Source organism: Pongo pygmaeus, chromosome 13 (genome assembly GCF_028885625.2).
Source record: "Pongo pygmaeus isolate AG05252 chromosome 13, NHGRI_mPonPyg2-v2.0_pri, whole genome shotgun sequence".
Taxonomy (NCBI): domain Eukaryota; kingdom Metazoa; phylum Chordata; class Mammalia; order Primates; family Hominidae; genus Pongo; species Pongo pygmaeus.
In genome coordinates, this window is record NC_072386.2 from 120,121,520 (window position 1) to 120,135,464 (window position 13,945).

The following is a 13,945-nucleotide window of genomic DNA, read 5'->3' on the forward strand; positions in this document are numbered from 1 at the left end:
CAGTGGTGCCATCTCAGCTTACTGTAACCTCTGCCTCCCGGGTTCAAGTGATTCTCCTGCCTCAGCGTCCTGAGTGGCTGGGATTACAGGTGCGCGCCACCACACCCAGCTAATTTTTGTATTTTTAGTAGAGATGAGGTTTCACCGTGTTAGCCAGGATGGGCTTGATCTCTTGACTTCGTGATCCGCCCACCTCGGCCTCCCAAAGTGCTGGGATTACAGGTGTGAGCCACTGCGCCCAGCATGGGTGTCCTGTATTTTTATTTGTTCAATCTGGCAACCCCGCGGTGGGAGTCTCAGCCTCAGAACTGAAACCGCTGAACTGAACCGCTGTGCAGAGAGTGCTGCTCCTGGGTTGGGCTGCACAACACTGGCATTCTGACAGGCCAAAGCGGTTACATATCAGCACTTACATACAGTCCAGCCTCATCATTTTCACATAAAGAACAAATGGGGCTCCTGCCACAGCTCAGCCTTTTGGAGACAGAATGGGGTAAACGGCAGGGGGGTTGAATCCTCACTCCATCTCTTCCCAGCTAGGAGACCTTGGGCCAGTCACTTTCCCTCTCTGAGCCTCACTTTTTTCTCACCTGTAAAGTGGGTGTGGTCACAGTGAGGACTCCTCGAGGCCTGCGTGTCCAGAGCAGAACCAAGCCAGGCAAACAGAACCAGCATCATCATTATCTCCGTGGCTTTCTGCAAACTCCAGCCTGCCCTGCCTGTCTCCTGCAGGCGGCTACCTCTGGGAAGGTGCAGGCTTCAGGGTGCATATGGAGGGGAAGTGATGGTGGGGACACCCCGTGTTTGTAGAGCTGGCTGGAGACCACGGCATTCCTATGGCCCATGTCCCCTCACCCCCATCCCCCTGCCCCAGCGCTGCTGAACCTCGACGTGTGTGTCTGAAGGTCTCCATCCGTGCCTCTCCAGAGGTTGCCCACCTTCCCCTTTGCTGGGCAGTTTGTGTAACGCGGCCAGCAGACACCGCGAGGTCTTGCTTCCATACCTCTCGCCCGCTGTCGGAGCTCCATGAGTTGAGCTTGACTGTCCAGGGAGTGGAGCCACCTCTAGCAGGTACCTGGGTGTACCTGTTATCACCCATCTGTCAGCTGCCCCTAGACAGCAGAGGGAGCCCAGCAGGGGGGAGAGAGGGGGCACTCAGAGGGTTGTCTGAGCAGAGGTGGTTCTTTCAGAATCAGAGGAAGGTTGTTGGGTCCTACTCCTTCCCCCTAGACGCCTCAGAGCGAGGATCCTGACCGTCCCTCTTTCTAGCTGCGTGACCCTGGTTGAGTGGGCTCCTCACAGGTGAGGTTCAAGGAGGGGTGCGGCGTCCTGCCTGGAGGTCTCCCAGATGGGGAATCCAAGCCCTAAAAAGGCATAATAACTCGGAGCTGTGTTTCCACCCCCCCCACCCCCCGGCAGAGAGTACTGAGCCGGAAGGGAAGGAGGGAGACTGAGGCAGCTCAGAATCACTGTAGTGGGTGTGAGGAGTGCACTGAGCCCTGTGGAGAGGAAGGAGGGAGGACACGGCTGGCGGGTGCCTCAGAGCCGCCCCCCACGCTAGGCTGCCTTCAGGCAGCCCCTGCAAACTGTGAACCCAGAAAAGCCTCTCTCTTCCTGGCCCCGTCCTCTCCTTCCTCTCATCCCCCCAACTTTGCAGCCTTCCCTGGCTGTCCTGCTTTCATTGGGGAACAGGCAGACGCTCACCAGGGCCGGGTGTTCACGTGTGTGTATATGTGCCAGGGTGCACGCGTATGCATGCGCCCATAACATGCATGTTTTTCTGTGGGTGTGTGCACGCGTGCGTGTGTGCATCGTGCGGAGTGCGTTAGGTGCACACGTGCATGCGTGTGCCTTATGTTGTGCGTGTGTGTGTGTGTGCGCGCGCGCGCGTGCCTCACCGCGGCGTGCGTGCCGGCGGGAGGAGGGGGCGCCGAGGCCGGGCAGGGGACTTAAAGCTGCTTTCGCTGCTGCCGGCGTGAGCGCTCCTGATAAACAGCCCGGAGCCCAGCCGCCGCGCAGCCGGGCGGGAGGCTGCGTATCAGAGCTCCTGGCAGGCTCGCAAAAAGCTGTCCCCGGCCCGCCGCCGCTCTATCAGCCCACGGAGGGAGGGCGGCGGGGGAGGGAGGGAAAAAGTATTTGCTTCAGCCCTTAATCACGGAATTTGAAATCCCAGCGAGTCGGTGCCATTTATTTTCAGAGGCTGTCAAGGCTGGTTTCAGCATTTAAAAGAAAGGAGGATAAAAAGCATTTGCATTTCTCCCCCACTCTCGCTGCGCGCTCGCCGGCGCTCCCCCTCGTTCTCTGCGCAGCTCGCGGGTCGGGCGTTGGCGGCGGGGGGGGGAGGCCAGAGGCTTTTCAAGGCGCTGGGGGCTCCGGCCGGCCCGGTGGGGGCCTCCCCCCGCCAGGGTCAGGGGTGTCGGGCGATTCCGGGGTGGGGGCCCGAATCTGGTCCAGTGGGGCTCTGGGTGGCAGAGGGAGGAACGCTGAGCGGGGCTGCTGGCTTGGGGAATTTGGGGCAGTCCGCGAGGCTCTCCTCGGGCTCCAAGCTTTCACCCCAGAAAACAGCCCTGAACCCCAAATTTGCTCCAGCCCCAGGGGGCCCTACCTGCCCTTCCTGGCTTCCCCAGTGGAAATCTAAGATACTGGAGGCTTCCAGGGGAGCCAGGGCACCCCTAGGACAACCCCCTCCCTCTGCAGATGGGGAAACTAAGGCCTGGAAACAGAAAACGGTGGGACCAAGGTCACATGATGGCGGAAGGAGGACAAGGAAGGAGGCCGACTGCGTATCCAGCACGTGTTCCGTGCCAAGCCTGTGCGGGGGCCAAGGACCGGGGTCTCTGGACAGCGCCGGTTGCTGGGTCCCACGCTGGGCGACAGGGCCTTTGCAATCAGGCCGACAGGGTTTGAACCCTTGCCACGGCACTTTCCAGATGGCCTTGGCCACTGTCCCCTCTCTGACCTTCAGATGGAGCCCATGGCACCTCCGGAGGGGGTGTGTGCTTCAAGGACCAAATCCACTTGTGCGTGGTTTGGCACGAGGTGGGGGGAGGCGGCTCAGCCACCGGGACCTGTCCTACCTCCACCCTCTGTGCAACCTCTTTCCTTGCCTTTTGTCTCTGTTGCTTTTGGGGGGTGATTAGCCGCTAGCTCAGCGGCTAGAGTATTCTCTCCCGGAAAAGGCTCCGGAGTTGAGGCCCAGACCCCCAGGGCAAGACGGAATCTGCTCCCCAGGGCACTATCTGAGACTGGGTTCCCTCACTGGTAAAATGAGAAAACTCACTTATGGTCAGGGGTCCCCGAGTTAATAATGCCAGTGAATTCCTTGGCAGAGCATCAAGCACTTGGAGAAGCCCCCACCCCCGGTCATTGTGATGATGGTTTGTTTGTTTGTTTGTTTGTTTTGAGACGGAGTCTCGCTCTGTCGCCCAGGCTGGAGTGCAGTGGCGCGATCTCGGCAGGCTGCAAGCTCCGCCTCCCGGGTTCACGCCATTCAGGTGATGATGTTTTTTATTTATGTGCCCACCTGCCCCACTCCGTAGATTCCAGGCCCCTCGAGGCCAGGACTGCGCCGTTCATCTCGGAATTCGCTTGTTCCTGACTTAGGGGAGTCGCGCTGAGACACCGCATAGCGCCCATGCCCTCCATAGCGGAGGAAAGAACCCCGGGCTGTGTTGAGGAAGCCTCCTACTTTTGCCTGAAGTGAGGTTGTTGTTGTTGTTGTTGTTTCCACATGCCTTATTCATCCGCGTAACCTCAGCCTCTAGTGCAGCGTCCTATTTTTTGGCTTGTATTATTATTTTTAATTGACACATAATAATTGTACATATTTATGGGGTGCCGTGTAATATTTCAGTACACCTATACAATGTGTAGTGGTCGAATCAGGGTAATTAGCATATTCAGGGTTGGAGTTTTTCTGTCAATACAGATACTTATAGAAACTTTTTTGTGTGTGAGATAGGGTCTTGCTCTCTTGCCCAGGCTGGAGTACAGTGGCATGATCACAGCTCAAGCCATCCTCCCACCTCAGCCTCCCGAGCAGCTGGGACTACAGGCACAGGCCACCAAACCCGGCGAATTTTTTATTCCTTCTAGATATAGACTCTCACTATGTTGCCCAGGCTGGTCTCAAACTCCTGGGTGCAAGTGGTTCTACCACCTTGGCCTCCCAAAGTGCTGGGATTACAGGTGTAAGCCACCACGCTTGCCTAAAAATGCCAGTCAATATTATATGTCCTGTTTGGCAATTTATTGCACCTCATTATTTTTCCTGGCTGCGTAGTATTCCATTGTGCACACGCACCTGTATATGGTTATCCAATCCCCAGAGGATGGGCACATAGGTGGTGTCTCGTTTTGTCCTCTGACCTCAGGGCTGCAGAGAACAGGCTGGCCTCATACAGCAGGCATCATTATTGGTGTCAGTGGGGCCCCTGCTCTGATAGTCACAGAGAGGCACGGGTGGCTGTGGGAAGCTCCATTCCCTTTCATAGGGAAAGGCAGTTTAGGGCTCTGGAAAGCCAGGGCTGGGAGGGAAATGGCGTCAGGGAAACCAGCATAGAAGTCCCTATCTGGCCATCTTGGCGGAACCCAAAGTCTCGAGTCCATAGTGGGCACCTGACTCAGCAGGGAGGAGGGGTGGGAGGCCTAGAGCTCTGTGGCAAGGCAGGCAGGGCTTTCCTTCTTGATTCCTTCCTTCCTCCCTCCCTCCCTCCCTCCCTTCTTTTCTTTCTTTCTCTTTCTTTCTTTCTCTTTCTTTCTTTCTTTCTTTCTTTCTTTCTTTCTTTCTTTCTTTCTTTTTCTTTCTCTCTCTCTTTCTTTCTTTCTTTTTTTTTTGAGACAGAGTCTTGCTTTGTTACCCAGGCTGATGTGTAGTGGTGTGATCTCGGCTCACTGCACCCTTCACCTCCCAGGTTCAAGCGATTCTCCTGCCTCAGCCTCCCAAGTAGCTGGGACTACAGGTGTGCACCAGCACAGCCAGATAATTTTTGTATATTTAGTAGAGATGGGATTTCGCCATGTTGGCCAGGCTGGTCTCAAACTCCTGGCCTCAAGTGATCCACCCACCTCAGCTCCCAAAGTGCTGGGATGACAGGTGTGAGCCTCCGCGCCTGGCCTCCTTCTTGATTCTATTGTTTGTGCCTCAAAGGGAACATTCAGAGTGTGGCTCATGAAGTCTGGCCAACCTCCATCGGTTCCAAGCTCTGGCACCTCAGAGCCTCCATCTCCCAATCTATAATAAGAGGACAGTAATGGCACCCACCTCACAGGGCAGCTGTGAGGGCTCCGTGAGGGAGTCCAGGCAAAGCCTTTCAGCGAGTTTCCTGAAATGCTGTGAGGTCTCAGGGAAGGCTTGCCATCGTCGTTATTGTTTCTAATAATGACATTTTCAGAAATCTGAATGTAAAAAGGCCTTCTCTGAGTTGGGTGTCAAAACCAGAAAAAGTCTGTGGTGGGATGTGTGTGTGTGTTTCCTTCTCACACCGTCCCTTGCACGTGGGCCCGGGCCCCTGCCTGGTTCTCTCTTTCTCACTATCTGGGACCACCTAGACTAAATCCATCTCTCCAAGAATCACTGTCTTGCCCTCTCTGTCCTTCCGAGACCTGGGCGGCCTGGCAGGAGAAGCACCCACCCCCCAACCCCGTCCGCACCACCACTTTCCCATCCAGCCCCACCCTCAGCCTCCTTAATACAGGCTCACCTGGGGCCTCAGTGTCCAGTCCTCCCAGCACCCGCCCCAGCTGCACTTGAGTCCTGGCTCTATCATCACCCCTTGCTGTGGGAAGTGGTTTTAACCTCCCTGGGCCTCAGTTTCTCTATCTGTAAAATGAGGAGCATAATAAAAAGAACATAAGGTTTTTCTGCCCCCTGCCCAGATCTGCTGAAACAAACAAGCAGACAAGAAATTCACAACCCCCAGAGGCACTTAGAGCCTGGGAGATTCAGCCGCAAAGGAGTGATCACAGGGTCACAGGGTCCTGGGATGCACAAGGCTCCTTCTCTCCCTTTCCTCCAGGAAGAGTTGGATTTCCTTATGTAAATCCCTGCCCTCCCTTGACCCTGTGCGCTCTGGGGAACGCCTAGATTTGCAGGCAGGGTGGAGGCAGAGCTGAGCTGAAAGGTGGGGTGTGGGCTTCCCCAGAGCAAGCTCTTCCGGCACCCTGGTGGGGTGCGCAGCTGCATTGCTGGCTCAAGACACCCCCACACCCAACTAGGATCTTTTTTTTGAGACAGAGTTTCTCCCAGGCTGAAGAGCAATGGCACCATCTCAACTCACTGCAACCTCCGCCTCCCAGGTTCAAGCGATTCTCCTGCCTCAGCTTCCCACGTAGCTGGGATTACAGACATGCACCACCATGCCTGGCTAATTTTTGTATTTTTAGTTAAGACAGGGTTTTGCCGTGTTGGCCAGGCTGGTCTCGAACTCCTGACCTCAGGTGATCCGGCTGCCTCGGCCTCCCAAAGTGCTGGGATTACAGGCGTGAGCCACCGTGCCTGGCCTCAACTCAGATCTTTAACTCCACTACCATTTGTGAGTGTTCTGCGTGGGCTACATCCTAGGCCAAGCATTTTCTCACTCTGGCCTCAAGAAGAAGATGGAACAGGGGTAAGACCTGAGAAGCTTGTAGACCTTCAGGATTTTCTCAGTCTGTCAGTCAATCTTGTTTATGATCGATGAGCAAGTCTCTCTCCCTCTCAAAGCCTCAGTTTTCTTACCTATAAAATGGGGTTACATGAGGAGTCAATGAGCTAAGGATGTGAAGCTGCTGGCACAAAGCCCCACACATGGTAAGACTTAACCAGTGCCAACCGGATGATAGATGGTGCCGTTGTGCCCAGCAATTCCTTCTCCTAAGCAGGTTATACCATCCTGTCCCCAGAACGTCCTTCCACGCCCTCTGACGAGGCTTGGCCATGTGACTTACTCTGGCCAATGAAATGTGAGCAGAAGTGACCACACATCAGTGGCCAGCAGAAGCTTTAAAAGCTACACCTGTAGTCCTAGCTACTTGGGAAGCTGAGGTGGGAGGATTGCCTGAGTTCAGGAGTTCGAGGCTGCAGTGAGCTATGATTGTGCCACTGCACTCCAGCCTGGGTGACAGAGTAAGACCCTGTCTCAAAAAAAAAAAAAAAAAAAGGCTGGGCACAGTGGCTCATGCCTGTAATCCCAGCACTTTGGGAGGCCGAGGCAGGTGGATCACCTGAGGTCAGGAGTTCGACACCAGCCTGGTCAACATGATGAAACTCCATCTCTACTAAAAATACAAAAAAAAAAAAAAAAAAATTAGCTGGGTGTGGTGGCCTGTGCCTGTAATTCCAGCCACTCGGGAGGCTGAAGCAGGAGAATCACTTGAACCCAGAAGGTGGAGGTTGCAGTGAGCTGAGATCGCACCATTGCACTCCAGCCTGGGCAACAAGAGTGAAACTCCATCTCAAAAAAAAAAGAAAAAAGAGGCGATTTGACCCAGACATGTTCAGAGGGAAGATGACATGGAGACCCCGGGGAAAAATCAACCATCCATAAACCAACGTGGGAGGCCTGGAACAGATCCTTCCCTACGGCGCTCATAAGGAACCAACCTGCTGACACCTTGATCTTGGATTCCCAGCCTCCCAAACTGTGAAACAATGTGTTTCTGTGTTTCAGCCACCGAGGACTTTGTGACCACAGCCCTAGCAAACGAATACGCCACATTTCACAGGGCCCTACAGACAGGAGATGTGCTCTAAGGGAATTAACCTACTTGCAAGCAGAAATGAAAGGGAAAGAGAAAATCCAGAAATGTTGGATTTGCAGAAAAAGGCAACTATTCCTCATCTCAGTCCAATGAAAGAACAACTAAGTGAGTGCTCCAAGCACCCAGTGCCCAAAGGTCCATAGTCTGTGGGAGGATCCAGACACTGTCACGTGCAGGAGGCCACCTGTGCTGCAGGAGGCTGAGCTTGGGTGCTGTTCCCCCAGCTGGGAGAAGGCTGGGGTGGGCCAGGGAAGCTGTGCTTGGGCACAAACTACTTATCCCCGAGTTGGAAAAAGGTGCAATCCAATTCTCCACTCCATCCTGCCAGTTCATCACCCAGACAACCTAGAGTGAGCACCCAGGGCCATTTTTGGAAAATCCTGCTCTTTTGCATAATAAGTGGGCAAAACAGACACAGTCCCTGCCCCTCTGGCAGTTTGTCGCTTCTGCAAGACTCAAGTGCCAAATGACATTTTAGAAAAAATTTCTGACATATTTGTGCTTGGAACACACAATATGATCTTGGAGCAGATAAGAGTTTTAAATTTAACTTTGTCTGTCCCCAGAAATGTATTGTTTGAGAAGTCTAATTGTGAATTTTAAGCTTTCTTTCTTCTTCTTCCTTTTCTTTTCTTTTTTTTTTTTTTTTTTTTTTTTTTTGAGACAGGGTCTTACTCTGTCACCCAGGCTGGAATGCAGTGACGTGATCCCAGCTCACTGCAGCCTTGACCTCCTGGGCTTAAGCAATCCTCCTTCCTCAGCCTCCTGAGTAGCTGGGACCACAGGCACGTGCCACCATGCCCAGCTAATCATGAATTTTAAACTTTCTGTGAAGACTCTTTAAAATGGGTACTCTACAAATAGTCAATAAAGAATATTCTAGGCTTAAGAAAATAATAATAATAAAACTAAGAAACACTCTGTGTGATAGAGCCCAGTTAAGACTCAGTCTCAGGGTAAAGATCATACCAAGGGTGTGGCCATCATGCCCTTTGTTGAAATCTCAGAAAAGCTCGCAGGCCCACAGTTCCATCTAGAAAGCCATGTCTAGAAGAAAGTTAGGTGTGTCTTTTTTTTTTTTTTTTTTTTGAGACGGAGTTTCGCTCTGTCGCCCAGGCTGGAGTACAATGGTGCCATCTCAGCTCACGGCAACCTCCGCCTCCTGGGTTCAAGAGATTCTCCTGCCTCAGCCTCCCGAGTAGCTGGGATTGCAGGCATGCGCCACCATGCCCGGCTAATTTTGTATTTTTAGTAGCGACAGGGTTTCTCCATGTTGGCCAGGCTGGTCTTGAACTCCTGACCTCAGGTGATCCGCCCACCTTGGCCTCCCAAAGTGTTGGAATCACAGGCGTGAGCCACCGCACCTGGCCTTGGGTGTATCTTTGGCATGAAAGCTGAGTGACAACAACTGGGCAAAAGTTACGAAGTTTTGAAGAGGGTGGCACTGTCTGCAGAGCTGTCAGCTGGATTAAAAGAGACTGTGATCGTCAACAACACAAAACCACCTCTGGGCGCCAACGGGGAAGCAGCCCAAGGAAGCTGCTCAGCCCCCAGGAAGACTCTCTTCTCCAGGGTCCTCATCCTGTGTAGCAAAGGAGGTTATAGAAAAGGAGGCCTCCCAGAGGACGGCCCAAGGGCAGGAGAACAGGGGAGTCGGGAGTAATTTCCAGAGAGCACCATGGGGCCTGGTTGAGGGGTCTCTTTCCCCAGGGCAGGTGTCACTTGCTGAATCCACCCAGTAGGACTCAGAACTCATGAGGACCAGCATTTGTTTGCTGGGTAGCTTGAACTGCTCCACCCCTCTCCTTTCTTTTTTCAAAATTTGTTGTTGTTGTTGTTGTTTGTTTGTTTGTTTGACACAGAGTCTCACTCTGTCACCCAGGCTAGAGGGCAGTGGCACAGTCTCAGCTCACTGCAACCTCTGCCTCCTGGGTTCAAGCGATTCTCCTGCCTCAGTCTCCTGAGTAGCTGAGATTACAGGTGCCCGCCACCACGCCCAGCTAATTTTTGTATTTTTAGTAGAGATGGGGTTTCACCATGTTGGCCAGGCTGGTCTTGAACTCCTGACCTCAGGTGATCCACCCGCCTCAGCCTCCCAAAGTGCTGGGATTACAGGTGTGAGCCACCACGCCCGGCCCTTTTTAAATTTTTAAGACAGTGTTTTGCTCTGTCACCCAGGCTGGAATGCAGTAGTGTGATAACAGTTCATTGCAGCCTCAGCCTCCCAGCTCAAGTGATCCTCCTGCCTCAGCCTCCTGAGTAGCTGGGACTACAGGCATGCACCACCATACCTGGCTAATTTTTGTATTGTTTTGTAGAGACAGGATCTCGCTATGCTGCCCAGGCTGGTCTTAAACTCCTGGGCTCAAGCAACCCTCCCACCTTGGCCTCCCCAAATGCTGGGATTACAGGTGTGAGTCACCACACCGCCTCAATTCTTCTCTTCTCTTCTCTTCCTTTCTTCCTTTCTTTCTCTTTTCTCTCTCTCTCTCTTTCTCTCTTTCTTTTTTCTTTGCTCTCACTGTATCACCCAGGCTGGAGTGCAGTGGTGCAATCTTGGCTCACTGCAGCCTCCACTTCCTGAGTTCAAGCAATTCTCATGCCTCAGCCTCCCAAGTAGCTGGGATTACAGGTGCATGCAAGCATGCCTGGCTAATTTTTGTATTTTTAGTAGAGATGGGTTTCACCATGTTGTCCAGGCTGGTCTTGAACTTCTGGCCTCAAGTGATCCGCCCGCCTCAGCCTCCCAAAGTGCTGGGATTACAGGCGTGAGCCACTGCACCCAGCCTTGTTCTTCTCCTTTCTAACAGAGAGTGTTTGTGGGTCATCCTATTCCACCATCGTATGTTGAGTGTGTATATTACTTTGCCAGGGCCACCATAACGAGATACCACGTACTGGGTGGCTTGAACAATAAAAATTTATTTTCTCACATCTCTGGAGGCTGGAAGTCCAAGATCAAGGTGCCAGCAGGGTTGGTTTCTTCCAAGGCCTCCCTCCCTGGCTCACCTGTGTCCTCACGTGCCTCCTCCCTGTACACACCTGCCTGACGTCTCAGTCTGTGAGTCCACATTTCCTTCTTATAAGGACACTAGACACATTGGATTAAGGCCCACCCTGACGACTTCATTTTAACTGAATTACCACTTTAAAGATCTTATCTCCAGCCAGGTGCGGTGGCTCATGCCTGTAATCCCAGCACTTTGGGAGGCCAAGAAAGGCAGATCCTTTGAGGTCAGAAGTTCAAGACCAGCCTGGCCAACATGGTGAAACCCCCTCTCCACTAAAAATACAAAAAAACCAGCCCACGCTAAAAAATTACAAAAAAATTTGAGGATCATCTGAGGTCAGAAGTTCAAGACCAACCTGGCCAACATGGTGAAACCCGGTCTCTACTAAAATACAAAAAAAGTAGTCCAAGCTAAAAAATTAGCATGCAACACCACGCCTCTCATCCCAGCTATTCGGGAGGCTGAGGCACAAGAATCGCTCGAACCCGGGAAACAGAGGTTGCAGTGAGCCAAGATCATACCACCGCACTCTAGCCTGAGTGACAGAGTGAGACTCCATCTCAAAAAAAAAAAAAAAAAAGATCTTATCTCCAAATACGTTACTTTGTAAAGTACTGGAGGTGGAGGCTTCAATATATGAATTTGGGTGGGGAGACAATTCAACCCATCACAGTTGCGTGAGACCAGAAAATTCCTCCCGCCCCCCGCCACCCCATTTACAGGTCTCCTATAGAGAGAAGCATTGACTGGGGACACTCGCTGGGTTGCGTTTTGCTGGTGGCTGGGCTGGAAGGTCCACAAAGGCTCACTTCATGTGAGTGGCACCTCAGGGCTCTTCCACAGGCCCTTCTCTCCATGCAGCTCTCTTGGGCTTCCTCACAGCATGGCGGGGTTTTTCACGGTGGCTGGCTTCCAAGAGGAAGCACTTCAAGCTGGGTGAGAGCAGATGCCTCAAATCTTTGCAGCCTCAGCCTCGGAAATCACACAGCGTTGCTTCTGCTGCATCCTGTTGATGAAAGCCAGTCCTGGAGTCAGCCCAGATCCAAGGGGAGGAGGAAAAGACTCCAGGTCTTGCTGAGAAGAATGACTAAGAATCTGCAGCCATCTCCAATCCACCACGCCCATGCAAGTGACGGGAGTGATATTTGCAACCAAGATGGTGAACGGCAGCAGATTGGTCACTGTTTCCAGTTATTCACCATCCTCCCAGTGAGAGGATTATCCATCCTGCCCCATTGCTACGTGACATGCAGAGCTTCCAGTGCTGGGTACACTTCCCCTCCCCACCAAATCATGTTTGGCCACGTGACTTGCTTTAGCCAGTGAATCCAGAGCCCAAGTCCTAGCAGGCCATTCAAAGGAGAAGCTTCAAGAGTCATCACGTGGGTTGGCCAGCCTGCCTGCACTTTTCCCTTTAAACAGAGCTGTGTTTTCTAGAGAGGGGCCTCACACAAGCCTCCCTGTTCCACAGAATACAAATCCAATTGGTAAGACTTCTATCCATCTTAAGAAACCTTTATATTTTTAAATATCTCCATTCTCAAATATTCAAAGCCCTTAAATTCATTTATTTTTCTAGAAGTAACACCTGGCAAGTTTGGTATCTCAAGGCACCACCCGTTCCTTCTTAATCCACAGGAACTCATTGAGGGTAGGGAACCTGGGAGGTTACCACAGCCTGCAAATCCGAGCCTAGATGTAGTGAGTGTCTGGGGTGGCCGGGCTTTCTGCAGGAATGTGCACATTGAAGGCCAAATCTCAGCCTTGAACTGAGTCCTGAGCTTAGGACTCCTCCTGGCTATCTTCTGGGAACATTGTGGCTCAGAGAGGTTAAGTGAGTTGCCCAAGGTCACACAGCTAGTAAGTGGCAGGGCCAAGACTGGACCCCAGGGCCATCTTGCTCCAAAGTTCTTAACCACTAGACTCTCCGGCTCTCACCCTGTACATGGGCTATAGATATTTGGTTTTATTTTATTTTATTTTATTTTACTTTGTTTTATTTTGAGACAGGGTCTCTCTCTGTCATCCAGGCTGGAGTGCAGCAGCACAATCATGGCTCACTGCAGCCTCGATCTCCCTGGGCTCAGGTGATCCTCCCACCTCAGCCTCCTGAGTAGCTGGGACCACAGGTGTACACTACCACATCCGGCTAATTTTTGCTTTTTTTTTTTTTTTTCTTGAGATGGACTTTTGCTCTTGTTGCCCATGCTGGAGTGCAAAGGCACAATCTTGGCTCACCACAACCTTTGCCTCCCGGGTTCAAGCTATTCTCCTGTCTCAGCCTCCCGAGTAGCTGGGATTACAGGCATGCACCACCACACTCAGCTAATTTTGTATTTTTAGTAGAGACGGAGTTTCTCCATATTGATCAGGCTGGTCTTGAACTTCTGACCTCAGGTGATCCACCCTCCTCGGCATCCCAAAAAGTGGCGTGAGCCACTGTGCCCAGTCATTTTTGCTTTTTTTTTTTTTTTTTTTTTTTTTTTTTGGTAATGAGCTTTTGCCATCTTGCCTAGGCTGGTCTCAAACTGCTTGGCTTAATCGACCTGCCCACCTCGGCCTCCCAAGTGCTGGGATTGCAGCCATGAGCCATGGTGCTGGCCCTAGATATTTGTTAAGTGGATGAATAAACTACCCAGTGGTTCCTTTGGAAACCTGAAAGGTTTTGGATGCAGTGATAGAGGTGTTCCAATCTCAAGGATTGGCTAAAAGCCATAGGAACTTGGGGTGGGGTAGGATACACTGAATGGGTCCACTCTCTTCCCAACTTTCCCTCCTCTGCCCTCAGAGGAGAATCTAGTGTTTGTAATGCAGAATCTGGAGAATGTGTCAAAATGATAGTGACACTGACATTTACTGAGAGATTGCAATGCCCAGCCCCCAGCCTCAGAGCCCTCCCTGATTTTACTCCTTTACATCTTCTCAGGGATGTGGTGAGGTTAGAGACCATCATTATTCCCATTTCACTAGTGAGAAAACTGAGGCACACAGTAGGCTGAATTCGTGCCTCCCAAACTATCTGTGATGAAGGAACTTCGAGAAAAAATGTTCCAATCTGTCAGGAATGATATTTTTATAATACACACAGTCACAATGGGATGTAGGCAGTGTCAAATTGCTATGAAAGTTGCTAAATGCTTATTCTCAGTTCTATACTTAGCGTGTCGTGTCCACAAACAGTGTGTGGCCCAGCA

General features: G+C 52.0%; 1 long non-coding RNA gene across 1 annotated transcript; it reads left to right on the plus strand.

The window, feature by feature from the left end:
• Window positions 1-1,975: 1,975 nt before the first annotated feature.
• Window positions 1,976-12,254, plus strand: LOC134737977 (uncharacterized). Its single transcript, XR_010123454.1, has 3 exons — window positions 1,976-3,494; window positions 3,604-3,704; window positions 11,474-12,254. It is a non-coding gene; the product is annotated as an uncharacterized LOC134737977 (long non-coding RNA).
• The last annotated feature ends 1,691 nt before the right edge of the window (window positions 12,255-13,945 follow it).